The 23,023-nt window shown below is 37.9% G+C and overlaps 1 protein-coding gene across 2 annotated transcripts in view; it reads left to right on the top strand.

The window, feature by feature from the left end:
* Positions 1–737: 737 nt before the first annotated feature.
* The window catches only part of LOC136883550 (E3 ubiquitin-protein ligase SIAH1B), a 146,801-nt gene continuing 124,515 nt past the window's right edge, over positions 738–23,023 (top strand). Inside the window, exon 1 of one of the 2 annotated variants that reach the window (XM_067155926.2) lies at positions 738–850. The gene's annotated coding sequence lies outside the window, so the exon portion shown is untranslated. Of the gene's footprint in view, positions 851–1,105; positions 1,244–23,023 lie in introns of those variants that run through there. The other variant, XM_067155924.2, reaches the window with a different exon arrangement.

The raw sequence follows: 23,023 nt of genomic DNA, 5'->3' as shown, positions 1-23,023 counted from the left end.
GGCGGAAGGCGCCACGTAAAGTTCAACCCCCCCCCCCCCGGGCAAGCCGGCGAATCGGACTCCGACCAAGATGAGGCAAGACTGGTGATAGATGTATCAAGTACATCCCAGGATGCCGACTCTGAAGGCACGGAGGGAGAGGAGCCGAGCGAGCGCGGGGTGACCGAAACCTTGGACCCAGCCACCCTGCCGGGAAACCAGGATGACGGTTTTAGGGAGGCCAAGAGTGGGAGAAGGAGAAAAGGCGAGGAGAAAGGAAAAGACACCAAGCCTATGAGCCGCAAGGCCCAACAGGGCGGGAGTCGGAATCCGAATACCCGAGCCGAAAGCTCCACCGACACCTCATACAGCTCGATCATGCCACCACCAAACACTAACACGAGACAGGCACAACAGATAAGACCTCAGCAGACACAAACAAGTAAACCAGCCACCCGTAAGGGGTCGACCCCCCCACAACTGAACTGCTTTTATTCTCGGCTTGGAGAAATAATAATTTCTCTGCTCATGTGTCAGCTTTTCGATGAGTTTAATGTTCGTTAACAACGGTTTAATGTCAATCTCGCGTCAGTCCTATTGTAAATATTTTCCGGGCCACTTTTATTTTGCCCATCCTGTATGTTAGGAACAGTTTCTCGGGTTTTGTTTTCTCTTCCAGGAATTCCAGTGTGGGGAATTCCCGCGCCTTATTCCATAGTTTCATACCATATCACGTGATCTGTGATTATGGGTGCAACGTTCATCTTTGGTTCATCCAAGTGCAGTAATGCACAGTAATGTCCAATGTCTATAACTGTATTAACTGTTCGAACTTGGAAATCATCTTTCACTAGTGAATTGGATTGTTACGGTAGGTTGCCTGTTGTGAATGGTTTTGAAATACCTAGTTGCCTAGAATGTTTGAATATAGGTACTTATTCACACATTTTGACATTCATTTGATCACATATGCCTTGTAAGCTGATATTTATGAATTGTGTGACTGTAATCTTTCATAAATCTTGAAGTTCTATTTCATATCTTGCCATTATCAGTACGGTAGTTCTGTTTCACACTGCGGAATTCGTTGTCGGTCGCGTCAAAGAAGATATGGTACCGTATTGCGTCATAGCAAGTTTTATGCATTTAGAATTTGTTACCGGGTATGTCTGAGCCAGGTCTCGTTGAAGAGATAATTTATCACATGTCTGATCAGGATTTTGTGAGAACGATATTTCGTCGGAACTCTCGGCATCGTATGGCGGTAAATTGCACAATTTTGTTTACATCTGTTGTAGAACTGTGGGGCCACGGTTTGAGGTTATGAACAGTTGTGAATGTATTTTACTGTTCATGAGGTTGTTTTAAAATTCTGTACTGTGTGATTAAATTAGTATGCAATCTTCTTGTTTCTAAGAAAGGCATTTTGCTCCTTCCATGTTTGGAAATGGTTTGTCACTTAGTTTGATCAAAAAAGTTTCAAATTTCGTAAACAAATTGACTTGTGTGAGATTTTGCTTCTGATGAACTGAAACCTTACGTAGGGAATGGGATATCTTGTTTAATAATGTTAAGAGAATAGCGCAAACTATTTTTAAACAATATTTCTTGATAACACGGTCAGTAATGAATACCATGTACTATACTTTTTGCTGGTGAATGGGGAGTTTTACTGATTAGATTATCATCACACATTTTTGTTCCTACAATCAGTAGGTACTCGCCACCCTCACGTCGACTAGGTTAGTTTGTGTTCTATTCTGTTCATCTAAACAGATGATATTGAATCATTACTAATTTTAAAAAGCAGTGGCATCTCATTACAAAATGTTTTAGGTGTTCACAATAAAAGTAGAGTTAACGTATCGCCTCATATAAAATTACCGGTATGCCTATAGTGTGATGGATGTAACGCCCCTCTCTAAATAGGACACAGTAAATCTAGGTATTATACTATACAGCAAGAATGTATAGGAAGGCTGTGTGAATATTACAATGTCTACTTGTAAACAAGCTAGAGAGGAAAATATTTTCTGTGATATGTAGGCTGACCTGAATTTGAGACAAAGTGGTTGGGTGAAGTGCAAAGTTAGATTTTTGTCATTTGTGTTATTGTTAATTATGTTCCATAATACCTGAACTACATTTATAAACCAATAACAGGGCATATTTACAAATATGGTATGTAACAAAAGTAATAACATAGGCTTAGCTATTAATAATACGATATAATGTAATTACGTTATGAAGGAGGTAAATTTATTCATATATATTATTGATGCACATAATTTTCATTCAGTGAATATTAAGAAAACTTACAGTGTGACAGTCTGTGAACTACTTCATATTTCTGACTTGGATCTAGCCTACTGCTCAACAACTGTCACTGCTTAAGAAGGAAGTTGTGGATATTTCACTTTTTCAGCCATTAGTAACTGAAAATATAGCTGGATATTTTTTTATGCTGTAGGCCTATGTCATTTGTTGATTTATCTTGTACAATAAATCAGGATTGAGAACATAGTTGCCTTTAAATTTTGACATAGTTACGATTGCTTTCAGGTCACATCAGATTTACTCTTCTCTGAAGTAGCTTGCAAATTTTAATAATTTTATTAAAGATGAAATGGTCATTCGAATGGGTAGGGCCTATTAGTATAGTTTAGTTCTTGCTATACCGTACTCTGTTTGTCATGACTTCTTTGTGGCACACTGCTAGGTGGTACCGGTCACATCTTTGGTTGCACAACTCGCTTACACACACACAGCTAACGCTGGGACTGTGATTCAATTTGTCCTCGCATATCTTGTGGTGGAATCTGTGAATAGCAAATCACATCACTGTGTGTCTTAGTTCTTGATTTTCCTTCATCTGGTTTCTTTCATATGGTATTAGCCTAATATTTTATCCATATGGATGGATCTTCAATTCACAAAATGTAAGGGTGAGATGTGTATTGATTAGGTGGTAACATCCCATCCTTACATTTTGTGCCACAGTTTCTTTCGGTCGTTCACTTGAAGCGTATAAGTCTAGTTCTCTTTCTCTTCTCTCCAGGTACTTTGTGAACTGCTGTGTAGATGGCAGGAAAATAACAACCATACCTAAATGCTAGTTTGGCTTTGTACGTCGAAGGAGCACAATACAGGCAGTTGTATACTTACTGGAAGAAGTAGACATCCAATGGAGAAATAGATTATAAGGAGGCTTTTGACCTGCTCTGCCGAGAAATTCTGATACTGAAGATACAAGATATGATTAGGAAAACACATCCACTAGTCAGATCATTAGGAAACATCTTGGCAGTCAACTTTGTGTTGGACACGTCGCATACCTTCAAACAAACTAATGGGGTCCTAGAGGGTGATCCCATGAGCCCTTTTTTGTTCAATGTACTCAAAGTAGACCTCACAGGCATACTGAAATGCATGAAGAATAAGTGATTTTAATGGAAACCAGAACAGGAAATGTTTCATATTTCATCTGGGGCATAGAGAATAGGAAAAATAGAAAGTAACTCATGGTTTTGACATATTTATTAAATTGCATAGATAGTACAGAAATTAAAATTATATTTTGCAGGATGATATTAAAAAGCAGGATATTTTTGAGTTATTCGATACTTGACATGGACTGCACGATAGTGGGTTAGTAAAATGGAATATCCTGCAAAAAGCAGAACATTTGGTCACTGTACTGATACGGGAACTACTTAGAATTGTTGATACTATCCTGAGAGAGATGTTTTTCAACTTTGAAACAAATAGGCATAGGCCTACTATATTAGGTAAGAAAATCAGGCAAAAGTAATAGTATGAACAATAAAAGATCAACATTAGCAAGAGGAAAAGCATAAGTTCTGTTATGAATACTACTACATGTATAATTTTTTCAGAGTTTGTTGTTGTTCTTATTATTGCTAAATTATATAATTGTATAGTTTTTACTTATTTTTTCCTGCCTTTTAGTTTTCAGCAACATTTATATATTTGTCCTGTTGGATCAACTGTGTGTCTTGTTACTCTACAACAATGAAGCTGTTGAGTTTTCTAGTTTTCTCTTTTATTCCTGTACTTGATTTCTGATTAAATAATTCCTGATTTTGTCTCATCTTGTCTTCTACATTGCTGATATTCAAGCCATACACAACTCTGCAAGCTGTAAGTTGGCAGAAGGTTTGATTTGAAACTTGTCTGTTTTACTCTTAAAGGAACTGTTCTGTTTCTGACTGGAAATCGGCCCCTTTGAACGCACCATTTTCTACTTGTATCCAGCTCTTATAGCGACTTGAAATTATCGTTATTTATTTTATTTATGTAAATTCCTTTCTGCCATTGCAGATTACTGTAATGCAAAGAATAAGCCATTTATAATTAAAATTATTTTTAATTAACAGGAAGAAAATGTTGAATTGTTGGACAAATTGAAGTTTTCTATATGCACATGTAGTTATTCTTAATAAACAATATAAATGACTCTGCAGAGTTTGTATGATAGGCCTACTTTTCAATGTGGGAAGGACCGCATCCTGGCTTAATTGTTGAGAGATTGAACAAACATTTCTTAATGTCTTTGGAATAGGCCTGCTTCAGTGGCTACTGATCATCAAACCATTGATAGAGAATTTCTTCAAAGCTTTTTTCTTTTTAAAGTATTTTCTTGTTTCATCATATTCACCTCACAGTCAGCTTCTTATGGCTGCTCAGTCTGTTTCAAATTGTATGATTGGATTATTGTTTTTTTTTTGTTCATTATAATCCATTGTCAGCAGTGCAGTGAACTTCCTTAAAAATTTCATAATTCAATTATGGTGAGTGTTGTGTAAGACTTAACCGTGCATAGAGGAGTCGAGAAGAGGAGGTGCATAAAAATTACGCTTTTCTTGTGGCTGGGAGTGTTAGAATACGTCCCAGGGTACGGGTCCCCTGACTGAGTCTGGCATTGTTTCCACTTGTTGGACTTCTGACTTTCATCTTCCTTGTCTGATTTCCCTTGGTCAGTTCTTGTTCTCTTCTAACCGTGGTGGAATTTGGTCTGTAGCCTATGGAGGTACTCTTAGATGTGTCGGACCTCTTCTGTTTTCCATCTGGTTAATATTATAGGAGGTTGTTGCCCAGTTGTACTTCCTCGTAATCGTCACCAACATTGTCCTCGTAATTGTTCCCATATGATAGCAGGTTTATATAATAGGAATCAGTCAAGGGATGTTCCACTTTATATAATGTGTAACATTTATTAAATGAAGACAGGTTTCGATTCATTTGGAATCATCTTCATTATATAGCGTGTTGAATGGTGGAACATCCCTCGACTGATTCCTATTATAAGTCAAACGTCAACACGGAAAAGAAAAGTTATAAATTATGATAGCAGATTTTTAATATTATGAGACTCCCTCGCAGTGGCGTATGCTGGTATCAAGACGTGGGCTACAACTTTTCGATAGTTGGTTTAGGGAACATCAAGCCTTAGGTATTTTGAGCTGTAGCCAACAGCCAACGGAGTTGCCTGCTGTGTTGTCAAGGCTGCTTCACAAGCTACTGCCCTGGCCTCTGCCACCGTCAATACTCAACACCTGATCAATCGAGTTGGTAGCCTAAGGTTTAGCAAATTGAAGTCCAGCTTTGAGGCTAAATGGATAGAATGCTTTTCTTTGGTCCAACGGCCGCGGTTCAATTTTCAGAATCAACCCCCTCATAGTGTTAATTCCCCTGACTAGGGAACTGGGTGTTTATGACGTCTTCGCCACTCATTTTATCCTTATTAGGTCACCACCAAGCCTATGTTGATGCCATGCACCATTATTATTATTATTATTATTATTATTATTATCATCATAATCGTTAAATAACAATGTTGAAATGTTGAAATTTACAACGGTCGTACCCATCGTTCAGTGGTTGATTATCTTCCTCGGAAGATCAGTGGTGGTGTCCGACCCATGATAATGGCTTCGATCCCAACCAACAAAAGAGAACACTAAACCTGAAAGATTGCGTTTCATTTTAGCAGATCTACCAATTAAAAGAAAACTATATCTATAAAATAAGAGTTTTGTCTGTACATTGCTCAGAATTTGAAAATAATGGTATTTCTGTATCGGTCATGTCCATAGTAACAAGAAAATGCACTTTTTACATTTCCGTAATTTCTGTCTGTCTGTATGTATGTACACGCATCACGAGAAAACGGTTGAAGATAATTTAATGAAAATCGGTATGTGAAGTCGGGGGATGAGCCTCTACAATCTAGGCTATAAATCATTTTACTCACGCTGAGTGAAATGGTAGTTTAGGGGAAGGCCTAAAATTGAATTCTCAACTATTTATGTTATTAGTGGTCTAATGAAAATCGGTACCGTATGTGAAGTTGGGGGATGAGCCTCTACAATTCAGGCTATAAATCATTTTACTCACGCTGAGTGAAATGGTAGTTTAGGGGAAGGCCTAAAATTGAATTCTCAACTATTTATATTATTAGTGGTCGTATTTTAAAGAAAATGGGTATGCAAAGTTGGGGAATAAGTTTCTACAATTTCGGCTATCAATAATTGTATTCACGCTGCGAAAAATCGTAGTTTAGGGGAAGGCCTAAAATTTAATTCTCAAATATTGTTGTTATTAGTAGTCCTATCTTGATGAAAATCGGTATGCAAAGTCAGGAAATAAGTCGCCATAGTCTAGGCTGTAAATTATTCACGCTGAGTGAAATGGTAGTTTAGGGGAAGGCCTAAAATTTAATTCTCATATATTTCTTATTAGAGGTGTAATCGATGAATGCTACATAACTAAGATTATATAGTATTAAATTTCCTATTATTCATGTCTTATACATTGTTACCGTACTGGCTATGATCACAAAGATATTCATGAATTTGGATTTTTGTTACTAAGTCCATATCAGCGCCGAGTAATGAGGAAATGGGTAAACAGTATTTAATGAAAATCGGTATGTAAAGTCGGAGAATAAAAAACTACAGTTTACAAATCACAGAGTCGAAAGAAAACTAAATGTGAAGGCCTACAATATAGAAATCTCATAACTGATCAACAATAGCATTACATTGACCATAGTTTGTCGTGATGTGCTTTGTGGCTTCTGTTGCCCCTCATCTCCGGTACATAGGATTACTGCTGCGTACAGAGTATTTTTTATTTGATTTACGTCGCACCGACATAGGTTTTATGGTGACAATGGGATAGGAAAGGGCTAGGAGTGCCTTAGGCCTTAATTAAGGTACAGGCCCAGCATTTGACTGGTGTGAAAGTGGGAAACCACGGAATACCATCTTCAGCGCTGCCGACAATGGGGTTCGAATCCACTATCTCTCGGATGCAAGCTCACAGCTGTGCACCGCTAACTACACGGTCAACTCGCCCAGTCGTACAGAGTGTAACAGCCTGCCTGAATATTGATTTGAAGTAGCTGGGGAGTTAGATAACTTCCTTCTTTAGCATGCCATTCCCCTGGTTTATAAATTTTCTGATACTACTGGTACGTAACACACTGGATCATCATAGCATTCGGGCTATTCAACCCCTCTTTTGAGGCACTGATTGGAATGAACAGTGTGCATATTTAGCAGAATAATGACAGATGAGTGTTCATGGCAATCTGCGGCCTGGTCATCCCAGCTCTGGAACTTTGGACTATTAGATTGGCACCGCAGTCTAACCGCAGCACTGTTCGTTAAAAGTAATAAAACGTGCGGCTTTCTATTTGATCGAGTATTTTATATGATAGCATTGCTTTTAATCGCTACATTCATACTCACGTTTTTGTAATGACCTATGTTGATTTCAGTTAGGAAAACCACAAAGTCAGTCTTTCTGAGAATCCCGTAGCGAAGCACGGGTACATCAGCTAGTTACTCCTATAACAGCAGCCCTGCAGTGTCTTCCTACAAGGATGTAGAAGTAAACGGGAGTGAAATACCAGCATTCCGTTATCTATATATTAAGGCAGAAGGATGTGGTGAGGAAGTAACGCATGGATGACAGCAGCGGCGATCTGACGGACCAAAGCCTAGCACAGCTATCCTCCGCCGGTCCCCGCGCCTGTAGGCAGACAGCAGCAAGCCGCGTGAGGAGAGGCGATGGGAAGGGGCGAGAGTCTGGGCTGCAGTATCAGTCTCCGAAGCCTTGTTCTCAGAAATACATGCGACGTGTTTTCTCATTGCTTTCAAGTTTTGCAAATGGAACAATGTGTCAGATGCTTACAATATAATGTGCTTTAGATTTCCATCGCTCGCATTTGAGGTTTGGGCTTCACTGATAGCCTTGGTAGCCCTCAGTATACGCCACTGCTCCCTCGTGTATGTGAAGTTTCAGGGTCGAGTAAAACAGTTTTTGACACGTTAATGTCAAGGTGTATAGTTGCCTTTTTAAGTGGAAAACTTCAGGTATGTGTTATACTTATATCAGATTGTAATTGGCTAGGAATGTGCATAATTTCATTCCTAGCTGACATCCAATCAACTACGTCTATGTCCATGTGCAAAGGTAATGTGCTCCACCTCTTTGTTTACCATCAGGATTAAAGTCTCGTGAAAAGCAGTATAGCTACATCTAAGGAACCAGGATTTGAGTGTAGAAGGCACTCTTTCACTATATGCTCGATGTATTTCAGAACCACAGTCACATCAAGGAGAGTATCCAACCTCACTGTGCCAGTTTAAGCCATTCAGTCTTGACCAGACTGTCCGAGTCAGATTGAAACAAGCTAGTCTTGTGGTAGGATCAAAGATTTCAGTGAGGCTACGAGGTGATGAGTTGAACCCTTCATTTCTCCAGGCATTTCAGTGCTCGAATGGACATTCATTAGCTAAGAGATTCAAAAGATGTGCCAAACAGCCATAGGTTATGTTGATATCTTCCCTGTTTTCAAGCAAGTGTTTCAGCTGTGAGACAATAGCTGCATTATCAGTGAACACACATAACGTTTCTGCTCTGTTTCACATTTCTTGATGTACGTGAGGCCTCTCTATGGTGGATTTTCTGATATTTCCCCAGTATCTACCAAATAAGTACCCCATGTTGTGGTTAAGTCCACTGACACTCATCACATTTGACCATACACCAATTCCTACACAAACAACTTCATTGTTTAACACTGAAGAACTCTAGCATTTTTTCCTTCGTTGTAAACCTTGTCTAGGAAAGAACCTCCAATTACTGGGATGTAGTTGTTGCATTAGCTGAAGAAATAGAGGGTGCTCCAAAGTGCGAAATGCATTATTAACATACATGTAACAAGCTACTTGTAAATCTAATTAATTTTCCTTTTCAGCTGTGCTTTTTGCAACAGACAAATCCAATGGAATTAAGGTTGAAGACACTTTTCCTTGCTTGAAAGGTACTATCATGTTATTCCAGTGCTTGTTGGTCTGCTTCTTCTAAGCAAGACAGTGTCTGGATATCAAAGGAGAAGAAAATGCTTATATCTCCTAGAGCAGGGATGGCATGCCACATGAACATACTGAGGGGTCCAGAAAAATGTAGACACTCTTTGATAGTCAATATTAATGGAACAGAATGACATAATATGCTTAAAACAGTGTTGTAGCCTTATGATCTAACAACATAAAACCAATTGTATTGAAAAGGTGGGATATAAAAAATCACAATATTGTAAGTATATTATAGCAAATTCAATACGGATCTAATCATGAGATTGGTTACATGTAATAAATAGAATGACATACCGTTACAATTCTTGCACGCGGGGAAGGTTATTTTGTGTGTTCAAAGTGACCCCCATCAGCAGACCAACAACGTCGATGCCACTGAACTGCGGCTATCAGTGTTGCTGGTGTGATAGCTGCGCAGGACGCCTCAATGGTTTCTCGTAGCTCGTTCAGTGTAGCTGGCTTCAGTCGATAAATTGATATACTTGTTGGTGGCAGAGTTCCATACACATTACACCATTGCCGTTATACCTCTGTTTTTGTGCTTCCAGTACCACTTCAATGCGGCCTTGCATTGCTCAAACGACAATCTTACTTCATTCATTGCTGCACTGTCATCTGCTGGAAAACGTGCGCCAAGATTGTCGTGCCATTCATGTGACCTTTATCATCTGTTGAGAAAACAATGGACAACACTACCGTACAAGAATTGCAATGATATTCCATTTTGTTCTGAAGATATTAACTAACAAAGAGTGGACCCCTCTGTATTAACGTTTTTGTCTTGTACTACAGACAATACTGTATATCAGCGGCATTCTGGCAGAAGTTACTAAGTCCAAAAACAGTTTTGAGATAAATGGGTTTTAAGACATCAGTGATATCATCATCATCATCATCATCATCATCATCATCATCATCCTAAACCATCTCCAGTTTCCCGGGTGTGGTACATGAGCCTCCTCCATCTCATCCTGTCCTTGTACCATTCCTCCTCCACCAACTTGTCCCAATCATGACCTCTCAGCAGTACATCGTTCTTAACTAAATCTATCCATTTCCTTCGTGGCCTTCCCACGGGTCGTCTTCCTTCTACTTTTCTGTCAAATTCCTTCCTTGCAGTTCTGTTTACTGGCATCCTCTTCATGTGACCAAACCACTTCAGTCTTGATATCTGAATCTTATTGAGGAGAGAATCATCTATTCCTACTTCTTCTCTAATTTTCTCATTCCTAATCTTGTCTTTTCTGGTTTTCTGGATCGTATTGTGTAGGAATTTCATTTCAGCTGCCTGAAGTTTGGAATTATCTCTATTGGTCAGTGTTGTGGTTTCGAGACTATGTAAGAATTGGTGTATAATAGGACTTGTACAATGTCATTTTTGTTTTCATGGGTATTTGCTCATCCCACAGCAGGGGCCTATTCCACAAAAGTATGGTCTTGTACATTACAAGTAAATTCTCTAGTAACTAGTACAAATACCAGAGTTTCTGTTCCACAAAAGAATTTTCTACAGTTGTACTTTACTACTCCATACTTACAAATTACCAGTGAATTTTTATGGGTGTGTTCCACGAAAGTAGTAGTACTTGTAACTTACTAGTGAACTGGGCAGTATTCTCTACCACTGAAAGGACAATAATATATAAATGTACTAGTGCTATTTAAATATATTTATCTCAGATACAGTTTTATAAATATGTGGTCTAGCAGTAGTGATGGTGATGGTGATGAAAATGAAAACTACTGTTTGTAAGGGAAATAATAAATTTCCAGTTTACACTATATTTGAATACAATGAACATTTTAGGTTAAGCACAATACAAGTGGAAGGACTTGGGCATAGTTTAAACATCGTACTAACAGAAATAAATCTTTCTCTGCTAAACAACAGTTACTAACAACACTACATTGGCTAGGAAATGGTGGCCAGTACCATAGCATTGTAGATATGCATGGGATGGCAAAATCTTCGGTCTGTAGTTCAATACATTCTGTGGTAGCTGCAATAAATGATATAAAATTTCTTCAAATTGTTCGTTGGCCTGAAAATACTGAACAAACAATCATTAATGAACAGAATATCTCTTACATATGTCCAACCTTTCCCCTCAAAAGCTCCCTGAGCTTTTCCCAAGCCAAATATTTCCATCCAACTATTTATTTTGTCTTGTTTTTTCAGACTCTCGCTGAATGCACCGAAAAGAATATCTTTCCTTCTTTCTATATCCTTGAAAATGAATAACTTCGTTTTTCTTGACACCATTTTAACAATTCATGCAGAGTTTGCAGTTTGGAAACAATTAAGTTTGGTGGCCGAATATCGTTACTAGCAGCATCTGATTCCTAATGACAGACCAAAGTATGTCAGACTATTGTGGAACATATGCGAGGATCGCGGAAGAACAGAAGGTTGATAACGGAGTCATTTCCTGTCATGAAAGAAATAAACTGAAAAATAACATTGTAGCTGCATAACTTACCTTAAAAAAAGGCAAGCATAACCTAATTCAACGAATGGAATACGAAGATAAACAGCTGATTCATGCTATGACGTAGTATGTTTATTGATATGTCGTCACTTGTAAAACTTGTAACAATTCACTGGTAATATACAAGGGACTTTCAATCTTTTGCGGACCAGAAATGTACAACTCCATACATTACAAGAACCTACACTAGTAACTTGTAATGTATAAGACCATACTTTTGTGGAATAGGCCCCTGGTGTCTTACCTGGTGGTAAAATTGTTGCCTTATTGATTCGATTGTTCACCTCATGTTTCGCTAGGTTGTCATTTGATATAACGCTACCCAAGTATTTGAAAACTGGAACGTTGTCCAGTTGGGCTTTATTTAACATGACTATTGGTTCTGCTCCTTCCCCATACACTTTCATCACCACCGTCTTGGTCTTGCTGATGTTTAAACTATATTTCTTAAACTCCTCCTTCCAGCTTTGCATTCTCTCTCCCAATTCCTCTTCTGAGTCACTCCACATCGCAACATCATCTGCAAATGTGAAGGCTTTGATATCGCCATGTTCTTTCCTTTTAATAGATTTCATTACTACATCCATTACAACAATAAATAGAAGTGGTGACAATGAGCTGCCCTGCTGCACTCCTCTCTTTGTTTCAAACCAGTCCGACAAACCACATCCTACTTGAATACAGCTTCTATTCCCACTATACAACATTTTCACTTTGTCTATGAGACTGTATCGCACTTGAAGTTCTTTCATGCATTGCCAAATTCTTTCCCTTGGTACACTGTCGTATGCTTTCTCAGTGTCCAAAAATATTAGAAATAAAGGCTTGTTCTTCTCCCAGTATTTTTCCATTAGCATCCTAATCGCAAATATAAGGTCTGTAGTTGACCTTCCTGGTCTGAAACCATACTGCTCTTCCAGAATTGGTTCAACAATATCTCTGATTCTGGTCTCTATTATTTTTTCCAATATTTTCAGGACATGAGACAGTAGTGTGATACCACGGTAATTAGTACATTTTTGTCGGCTTCCTTTCTTGAACAGAGGTACAATGATGCCCATCTTCCAGTCCTCAGGAATAGTATTTTCCTCCCATATCTTGTTGAGCAGTGTGTAGAGCCATTGGATTCCTGAAATTCCCGCTGCTTTCAGCATATCTGCACTTAGTTCATCTATGCCCACTGCCTTTCCTTTCTTCATGTTCTTGAGCGCATTTTCAACCTCAAGCCATGTCATTGGTGGTTCAGTTGTGGTTCCTCGACTTGGCTCTCCTCTATCCGTTGTTTATGCTTTCTGTATCTCCATTCAGCAGCTTTTCGAAATAGATCTTGAGTTCTTGTTTAATTTCTCCTTCTTCTTGTGCCGGAGTTCCATCATCTCGTTCTATCGCACCTTTTGGGCTAGTCCTTTTTGCAGTGCCTTCTACTATGTTACATGTACGTGGCCAAGTATTTATGTAATCCTTTATCTTTACTCAGTCTGTAAAAAGGGTCCCAAATGGACTTAGTAACTTCTGCTTGGCGAAGGTTTAAAAATGTCACGTGGTTTGCATCCGACAAAAGTAACTAGGTCCCATATCTTGGACTTCATTATTTTTGTCAGGTCTTATTTTGGTTGATTTCTGTTCATACCGACATTCTTTTATTGTGTGGGAAGGTACAGGAGACTGCAATGTTCACAATAATCCATTTAATTTAAGTCATAACCTTTATTTTGGTATTTAGCACTACATGCTAACATTATAGATACTCATACTAACATCAAATTTAAGGACTTTTACTTCATTTCATAATGTTGAATAACCAGAAAATTCTTGAATTTTATGAAATAGGTAAATAACCCATTCGTGAAGACGTTACCACTGAAAAAGATTAAACATTATTATCATCATCATCGCTGTCACTCTCGATGCTAGGGCCCGGATTGCGATCCTTGACTGCTAATGTGTGAGGTAGTGAATGATACCATGCATAAAATTCTTCAGGGATCACTCCTTTGTTGTGTTGTCCAATCAAGTCTTTGAGATATTGGTAGATTTTATTTGTAGCCTATGCCTTTTTCAGAGAAGGAAGCTCCCCTTTTCTGTGGTGGCCTAGAACATTCAGTTCTGCATATTCTCCTGAATAGTTGTAGCTGTATTTCACTATTTCAGGGGTGCACTTTTCAAAGTGGAAGCATTTCAGCTTTGACCAATTAATTTGCCTTCCTTCAGTATCTTTAGTCTTATTACGGAAAAGACTTTTAGAAAGAGCATTCAGATCTATAAAATCATTGAACTTCAAGTGTCTTAACTTCGTAAGGAGAAGCAGTTTTCCTCTTCCTTGACGAACAAGCTAGCTTGAAAATATTCAACCAATCATTCATAGTGTAGGCAGATGCAAACTTTTTCTGATATTCAATCGCGCTGTGCATTCCATCATGGAGTGGCCAGACTCAAGAAATTTCTGCTCAATGACTTCTATACCGGTAGTCTGTGTTACATAGAGCAAGAGGGCAACAACATTTTGGTTTCTTTTTTGCCCACTACAAGTGTCGGAGAAAAGAGATGCTTCTTTAACCATTTCCGGTAAACTAGTCAGGTATAAATACAGACAAGTCCCTATTTCTACACTCCCACATCTTCCACTCCTTTTATGCCACGTGTGGCAGAATGCATTATTCGGGGGTGCACCTACATAAATTGTAAAATTGTAAGCACATAGCTTGCAGCTGTAGTACATGGTGACACATCACTGCTTGGAATCTGCAGAACACTTTGGAGGTCGAATGTAGCTGTAACAAAGGGCATTTCCCTTATTGCTCTCTGCTTGTCGGTTTCCTTACTGCTGATGGCAGTCTTTTCTCTTTCCTCGTGCTCATTATATTCTTGTTCTAGCTTTGCTCTTTCCTTGCCAGATGATGTCTGATACCTGACACATAGGTTGCACTGGTCTTTCCTTGATCTGAAGAAAGAATAATTGTATTTCTTACAGAAAATTCTTTTGTAAGATGCCTTGCTTGCTGGAACCTCGTTCCTTTTCTTGCACCATTCTTCATAGAGGGAAAACATTTTTGATACAGGAAGTGAACTATCCAAGTATTTTCTTGTCAATGGCTTTCTCGTATAATGTGACTCTGAGGGATGTGCGAGGGATGGAAATGAAGATCCCTCATTATTTTTAATGAAGAAAAACTTCTTTGCATTTTTTTTTCTTTCTCTTCCAGAATCCATCCTTGATCTGCGTCGCTGAGGTGCAAAAGCTTTACTGTGTTTCAGTAAATAATCCTTCTGTCGTTTGTAGTCTTCCAGTGTCCAATATTCAGCACAAATGTTCTCTTTATCATCTTGAGAAAAGATACTGCTGCACTTAAAAGGGCACTTACACTCGACTGGTTTTTGGCTTCCTTGCATTATATTCTCCCCTTCTGGTTGTGTCTGCTTTTCTGAATTTCTTAGTTACACTTTGCTTCCATTTGGTAGGATACCATCTGCTTCTTTTTTCATTGCTTTCTTCAACATCTGGAAGAAAATGATGGATTACAGAGAAATATTTGGTGTTGCAGTTAATATAGGAAACATGAGTTTGAATTTACCTGTAACATTCGTAGCTTTAGTGGAAAGAGTGGAAGGAGCTTCTATTAAGGACGATTGTGGACTGCTTTCTTTATCAGATACAGAAACTTCCACACTTGGTGGCGTCCAGTCTGGGTCATTGTCAGCATCATCCTTTTGTTCGTCTTCATTCAAAGTCATCATCATTCTGTATAGAGAGGGCAGTTTTATAAATCGACTGTTGGATTTATGCTTATGGCTCTTATTGTAAATATCTTAGTAAAATTAGGTAAAAATGGAAAGTTACTTCACAACTTCATTGTGTCTTTCTGGTCTTTGTCAGCACCGGAGCTACTACTTTGAAACGTGTCATCAGCACTACTCCGTGTCTGTGTTTCCTCCAAAAGTGCCTAAAATTAGTTATAAGTGTTTAGTATTCATCAACACATTATTAGCTTTACAGTAAACATCTGAACATAACATCAATGATAGAACAGATTCCAAAAATGTAGTTGAAGGTTGTAATGTTCTCTGTGGTCTGATAAACTTTCTTGTTAAAATGAAGAGTCACATACACTTACCTCAAAACTTATTGAACTGTCTAACTCTGTGAGGTACTTATTCACTTCATCCGGATCAAAATTATTATTAGTAATTCCGTAGTCAGTATATTGTTCACTGTCTGTACATCCTGCAGTTGTACGCATTGTTCCGGGGTTACCTGTAGAGCAGAAAGAGGTTAAAGAAGGTGCCGGGGTGAATGGGTCTATCTACAATATCAAAGTTGAGTTAAAACTTTAAGAGGTTATATTCCTTTTCCGAAAACAAACTTAACAATATTTCACTGAATGAACAATGAAGCGTCAGGTACAAAAGCAATCTTGAAACAAGATTAAGAAAGTCCAAGATCAGTGATTTTTATAATTCTGGGCTTCACACCTCTAGTTTTACAATTTTACAAATGGAAGTGGTATTATTTAGGTAAGGGCAGAAATCCTTTAATTCAAGAGCACTTGCTCCCTAAATCACAATATCTAGCCTCCGAGAGGCACAGTTTACAATTACAAAACTTCGAAAAGAGCTAACAGGCTCTCCAACATTCATCCAATTTTAACTGCCTGCTTAAGGCACCATTACACACAACTCTTACACTCTCTGGCCTTTCTAGGCACAATTTACAATTGACATCCCTTTTACAGGGGTATTCATTACCCAACCTACTGGGCCTTCATGGAAAAAGAACAGGTTAGATAACTGGCCCGAACACAAAATGAATGGAGGCGTATACTTGCACTCCTAGATAGTGAAGAATAAAATCCTAACGGGGCTCTTGGCCCAGAGATACAGGGGCTAATACCAAGCTACTGAGGTGACACGAATAAAGGTTAAATTAATGCATTACGGAAAGAAAGAAAAATATTTACAAAACTTAGTCACCTCAAACCAAGATTAAGGGGAGTTCGAGAGGGTAGCTCTCTCTCTATCCCCGATTTACAGTTAAAGCTTTATGAAGTTTTACATTAGCCAGAAGAAAATTTACATTTTAGAAAGGTAGGTTACATCGTTAAAGATTCAGACCTTTCCCTTTGGGTTAAGCTCTGGAGGTAGCTACGACAAGAAAGATATAATGTATAATATAACGATTTATAATAGCTATGGTGGGTTCGGATCCCACTGGTGTCCGGCTGGCCATTTTTGTTCTATACTTAACATCTCTTCAACACATACTACATGTACGTAACACGACCTAATACGTTGAAAGTCTGTTTCGATTACAATGCGGTCGTGAAAATTCAATATTCAAGAAAGATACAGTTTATGTGGCCATTACCTTATAGATGTTCTAGCTGCCGACGAAAGAGGCCGCCCGCCTCCTGCTTTAACACACACACACGTCCCAAGACTGTGATCAATTGGCCAAGAAACGTGAAAATCCGCAGTTTATAAACCCTCAGGGAAGGTTCGAGAGCATTCAAGATTAAACAGAACACACACCCTTAAATTTTATTGGTTGAGTTCAAAAGTAACACTCAAAATCGAACAAGAAGCCTGTGATAGGTTGAAAATTAATTACAGAAATTTTTCATTGGCCAGATTCAAAACTGGCGGAAAGAAAAAGGAAGTATTGCCAACCCAAAAATAAATGAATATAGATCAGTTATGGAAAACCTAGGAATATGAAACTTCTTTAAATTATTTCTTTCACCTTGCACCAGGGTGCATGATCATAATTTTTAGTAGTGTCATCTGTAGAAGAATGTCCAAACTTCTTGATGAATGGCAAATAAAACAAGGAGAAATTCACTCAGTTTAGGAAACTGCACAATAACAAAATTACATTATATTTCGGTGGTGACATCTTCTGATTAAAGTTCTAAGTTCCTGTTGTAGTGGTTTCCACTTTAGTTCGATAGAGGAGTTCATTTAGGCGTTAATTTGGAATGCGCGGCGTTGAGGTGTACCTCCCGGTACACACATAATATAATTCAAATTAGATGCTAAGCATACCTGAATTATTTTGTTTAAAAATAACGACTGAATAACTGTGCATACAGATTATCCCTTAGTAAGCGTGAAAACATAATAGTTACACTTTTCTTACCCTTGGAATATGATAGAGAACATTTTCATGAATTTCACTTAGAAAAACATTTTGAAGGCTTGTGTAGGATTTTTCCACTGCAGGTATCTCATTTTGAAATCCTTTATGTCCCGAAATAGTTGATGCCGAAAATTGGCATGAAGTCTGTAATTATAAAGTTTTACACTGCAATAAAATATACAAAACATTTAAAATAATGAGTTTCTAACTTACCGTTATATTCATTGTGTCATTTCCTGTGTCAATTGTTACGGGCATAATAGCTACAGTAGACATGTGTTCTGCACAATGATGTACCATCAGATAACTTCTGCTTTCAAATGTCAAATTACATATTTTGCAGATCATCATCTTTGTAGATACTGCCTTATAGAGCACTTGACAAAAGTAACAACGGTACAATCCATGAAGGTAGCGCGGGATAATGCAATGTGGTAAATCCACCTAAGCGACAGTGCATGAATTTATGTTGTTATAGGATAACACAATTAAACGACTAAACGTACATTAAAGGAAGTTTGAGAACGAAGGAAAAAATAATAATGTGAGTTTCATATTATTCACCAGAACGGCAAGAATATAAACACGCAGAAGTGATTAAGTCGACTTAGTCACTTTTGCCTGGATGTCGACCTTCCAAAATGGACTTAAGATAAAGAGAGTAGGGTACTGGTGCCCCAAAATGGTTCATTTTATCAAAATAACTAGCATGCCATCATGTAGAATGTGTTTTCTTTACCCCAGCAGGGCATTTAACTCAAATTCGTAAAAAATGGACTTAGTCACTTCTGCCTGAACACCGACGATATATCTCATGCATCACATAGTCAGTGTTACATGTTTAAGAAATGAGTGTTAATAATCTAAATTCTATTTCCATTCGGACGTGCAATGTGGCAACACTACACCGATAGGTCCAGAAGTCAAGTGAGATACGTGTCAGATTTAAAGATAAAAATTTCATTGTTCCGTATTGAAAGTATTAATGTTAAAAATTAAATAATTGAAAAAGAGGTTCAACCTATTCAATACATAAAAGAAAGGAATGTAGTGATTACATTCTTATTTAATAGTGATTAGAAATGGGACCGGTTTCGACCCTAGTCCAGGTCATCGTCAGCCGTTCAAAACATAAAAAACAAGAAAAACAATGCATATGAAAAAGAATAAGTGAACTCTGGATCGGTATAAGATGAAATATAAATTGATGATGGGGGTAGAAATTGTGAGTCACTTAAAATAAAACAGTACGTAATATTATGAAAGGTAGTACGGCACACGCCATGATAAGTAAAGTCACTCAATGTTTATGAATAGTGGAGAACGGTCAAATGGGTCAGTTTTTTCACTCTGTCAGGTACAAAGTCACAACACTATCGAACATATGAAGATCCATAAATATTTTGAAGTCGCAGACGAATAGATTTATAGAAGCAAACTGCCAGCTCTCGGTGATCAGCGCGGCACATCCAAGGTCATGCGCTGTGGTCTCGAACGCCAAAGTAGAATGGAGAATATCCTGAAGGTCCAGTATTTGCCTCTGCCATAGGACAGCACATACAAGACTCAAAGCATAGTTTCACCAGTATTGAAAATGACATGAAAATACTTAAGATCATTAACAAAGGCCCCCTCTTAAACATAACTGAAAATTGCTTTATCCACCTTGACCAGTACTTCAACCCTAATTTCAACTTAAACAACATTTCTGAAAAACCCAACATCCTTTTCGACTTCCTAATTCTTCTCAAAAATTCCAAATTCCAAAACCCCAATTCTATTTTCCATGCCTTACAAAGTTCCCACCCACATTTTCTATCTCCAATAACCCACCCTCCTAACCCACCCTAAACTACCCTTCTTTCATTTCCCTATCTTATCCTTCTTCAACACCATTTATCTGCAATTTCCTTTATTCTTCTCTTATTTCACTATCACTCTTCCTCTACCGGTATTAATTTATTCTACCTTTTCTATTAAAGAAAAAAAAAAACCACTACCTTCATTTCGGTTCTCCTCATTCAAATTTAACTCTTGTCTTGCGCCAACTTCGACTACTTCAATCATGACCTAAATTTTTTCAATTTAAAAAATAGCGCACTGTGCATATATGTTTTCATTTGTTTCCCGATATTGCGCTTTTTACTACATTTTTTTCTCTTTACAATTGTTTTTTCAAGTCACCTGTTTTCCAAGAACTCAGCAGGAGCACAATTACTCATTCAATTATACTGAATTGCGTTGTATATTTCTATATATACGTACTTAACTTCCTGCAACCAAGGCAAATACTGGACCTTCAGGATATTCTCCATTCTACTTTGGCGTTCGAGACCACAACGCATGACCTTGGATGTGCCACGCTGATCACCGAGAGCTGGCAGTTTGCTTCTATAAATCTATTCGTCTGCGACTTCAAAATATTTATGGATCTTCATATGTTCGATAGTGTTGTGACTTTGTACCTGACAGAGTGAAAAAAACTGACCCATTTGACCGCTCTCCACTATTCATAAACATTGAGTGACTTTACTTATCATTGCGTGTGCCGTACTACCTTTCATAATATTACGTACTGTTTTATTTTAAGTGACTCACAATTTCTACCCCCATCATCAATTTATATTTCATCTTATACCGATCCAGAGTTCACTTATTCTTTTTCATATGCATTGTTTTTCTTGTTTTTTATGTTTTGAACGGCTGATGATGACCTGGACTAGGGTCGAAATCGGTCCCATTTCTAATCACTATTAAATCAGAATGTAATCACTACATTCCTTTCTTTTATGTATTGAATAGGTTGAACCTCTTTTTCAATTATTTAATTTTTAACGTTTATACGTGTCAGACGCGGCTGGCGAGCCCCTTGCTCACACACGTCAGTGAAGTTTGACCTGTGTGTGGTAGCGTGTAATTACTTTTTGTGTGTAACCGTTTATTGAATGTAGTTTTCTGGTGGTTTTGTGTATGGACCTTACAAACATGTTTTTGGTGCCTCCCCCCTCCAAAAAGAAAAACTAAAGGTAGTGGCTAGATTTTTCAAGAACAGTGGACTGGGGAATACGGAGTGATAGGAAGAAACACTAAAGCTGGAAACAGTCGTATCCCGCACATTTAATGTAAAGCGCCATTTCGAGACAAAACATTTAAATCTTTGTTCCATGCCAAATTAAGAAAGAAGAGTTCGTTTCACAAAAAAATCAAACAATACACAAACCAAAAAAAGTTATTTTGTATAGTGTTTCAGGCCAAGGAATAATGTCAGTGTGGCTGTTTCCAACTGTCTTACTGCGTAGTACAGCATGGGAAACCACTTTCTCGTGGCAAGTTCTTGAAGGAGACTTTCTTATTGACGTCCGACACATTATTTGAAGACTTTCTTAACAACAAATAAAAACAGAATTAGAGAAATTTCAGCAGCACGTCACATGAACATATTAACATTCTTGTATGTCTTGTACTGCAGATTATACTGTCAAGGATAGAATAATAATAAGAAGAATAACAGCCCAACTAGAGTATGGTACCATTGTATGCAACCCTCACCAGGGTTACGTGATTCAAGAACTGGAAGAAATCCAAAGAAAACCAGTTCGATTTGTTCTGGGTGATTTCCGATAAGAGAGTAGCGTTACTAAAATGTTGCAAAGTTTGGGCTGGGAGGACTTGGAAGAAAGAAGACGAGCTACTCAACTAAGTGGTATGTTGCAATTTATAAACTTGATTAAGAACTAGTATAAGGTTTAATGGTTCACCCAATCAATACACTTCACTTTACAAGTGAGAACACATTCAATATTAAAATATATTACACATACTTTGGTACATGTTTCGTCTAACTTAAGACTTCTTCAGCCATTGCATCTCATAAATGATTAAGATACATCATTATTACTGTCTGTTTTAGTATGGTTTATCAATGGAAGTTTGGAAAAGACATAGTGATGACATTTATTAACAATGAGAAGGCTTATGACAGTGTGCCCAGACAGTTGGTATGGAACACATTAAAGAAAAAATTTAATAGAGTGGAAGTGCAAATGATAAAAGCTATGTACAAAACTTTTGTTAGTAGTGTGGAGACTAGTATGAGAAAAACAAAACTGTTTATAGTTGAAACTGGTCTCCGACTATCCATCATAGTCGTGGATGAAATTCATAAGAACATTAAATAGAGATTGGGAAGACATGCAACAAAAGCCATGTTGTTTGCAGATGATATAGTGATATGGGGTGAGGATGAAACGGAAGTGCAAAAACAAGTAGATGTATGGAATCCAGAGATAGAAAAATTTGGGATGAAAGTAAGCACAGAGAAAAGTAAAACAATAGTGATGACAAGGGGAAGGAAGGAAAGATAAAACTGAATGGTAAAATTCTGGAAGTGGTTAAAAGTTTCAAGTACTTGGGAAGTGTCTTAGAAGTGAAGCTTCCACGGTGTGGAGAATTATTTAATTTAATTTCCGGGTTGAACCGTGTTGTACTTGTACGCATATCACGTACAGTTTGCCGACGTTTCGAATACATTGCAGTATTCTTTGTCAAGGCGACTGAAATACCCCTACTCGATCCGAGGTAATCAGTCTCCCAGGCAGAAATTACACTACTTATTTATTTATTTATTTATTTATTGTCTTGTTTTATATGGCGGGACTCAGGCTATGAAGCCTGCTATTCTGTCCGACCATACATACACCTACATGAAAAGTTAAATACACACTAAATTATCTACTGTTTAATATCTTAAGGTAGCAATTAAATGATTTAATTAATGTAATACTTAGCTATGATCTAATCCTACTATGTTATAAGAAATTATTATTATCCATTAACCAGGTTTGACAGAGTTTCTTAAAGCGGAGGTGGTTTGACACGCTCCTAATTTCAGCAGGTAGGGAATTCCAAATTCGGCTGGCGGCGACTATAAATGATCTACTGTAGCCAGTTGAGCGGTGAATGGGAATGCTTAGTACTGCGGTGGATGATGATCTGGTAGGAATACTAGAAGG

The sequence above is a fragment of the Anabrus simplex genome, chromosome 11, assembly GCF_040414725.1.
Source record: "Anabrus simplex isolate iqAnaSimp1 chromosome 11, ASM4041472v1, whole genome shotgun sequence".
NCBI lineage: Eukaryota > Metazoa > Arthropoda > Insecta > Orthoptera > Tettigoniidae > Anabrus > Anabrus simplex.
The sequence above is the reverse complement of the archived record's forward strand: the minus strand, read 5'-3'. Positions and strand labels throughout refer to the sequence as shown.